General features: G+C 42.6%; 1 protein-coding gene across 1 annotated transcript in view; it reads left to right on the top strand.

Moving 5' to 3' along the window:
- COL6A1 (collagen type VI alpha 1 chain) overlaps positions 1 to 1,000 on the top strand; it is an 83,220-nt gene that overhangs the window by 18,372 nt on the left and 63,848 nt on the right. The window lies entirely within an intron of this gene.

Raw genomic sequence — 1,000 nt, 5'->3', positions numbered from 1 at the left:
GAAGGTGAGTTGCCGCGGGATGCTGGGGAAGCCAAGCAGGTCCCCCATTGGCTGCAGCAGTGGCAGCAGCAGCCCTGCCTGGAAGCTGCATGCTGCCTGGGCTCTTCCACGCACAAGGGAGCATGGTACAATTATTTGGTGCATGCCTGTGGGCCACATGAAATTGCCAGGTGAACTGTATCCGGCCCGTGGGCCCTATTTTGCCCGCCCCTGCATTAATGGACCATAAGCTGGGTAGCACAAATCAGAGATAAACCTGCCCTGAGTGGTGTAACTTTAAGCTGCTTAAAGTGTGCATAAAATTTTTCAAGTGTTAATGTTAATACACAAGGGGTTAAGAACTCCAGGGGCTGCCTAAAATTAATGTGTAACAAGGCCCTCAAAAGTCAAAGTTAATTAACAAAAAGGTATGAACTGAAAGATAGTTTAAACTGTTTTAAGCTCCTGTGTGGATACTTTTATTCTGAACAGAAATGGCCTTAATTCAGTTTAGCTTGAGACTGTCAGCCACATTCATTCTGAATAAGTGTCCACACAGTGGTTTAATGCGTGTAACTGATTAGCTTTAAAGCTCAATTTAGATTACATGTTTCTGAGTGCCCCCATATAGATGAGCTCTATACTGCACACATACTATTAGAAATAAAGTTGGAGATCATCTGTTTACCCAATAGCTCATACATGACATGTTCCTAGTTCTGTGTGCTTTGTAGCCTACAACTGAACACATCACAGTGGTCCATAATCCTCATTCTTATAGGAATTACTGGCAACCAAAGCAGCTCCCCTTGTCTTTGGCAAGAAAAGCTTGCTATTATGTCATTATAACGTGACGGGTGGTATTACTACTCATTTTTGTGTCTAAAGATCAATATTCATTTGATTTATTGGGCCATGCCTCCTCCCCCCCAAAGCTAGTTGGATCTATTGTGATACTTTTGAAACCTGAACTGAAACTGCACAATTGTGTTGTTAAATTCCATATGTGAAAGGCTTTCTA

This window comes from Alligator sinensis, unplaced genomic scaffold, assembly GCF_000455745.1.
Source record: "Alligator sinensis unplaced genomic scaffold, ASM45574v1 scaffold566_1, whole genome shotgun sequence".
Taxonomy (NCBI): Eukaryota; Metazoa; Chordata; order Crocodylia; family Alligatoridae; genus Alligator; species Alligator sinensis.
Note: the sequence above shows the minus strand (reverse complement) of the source record. Positions and strands in the feature narration are given on the sequence as shown.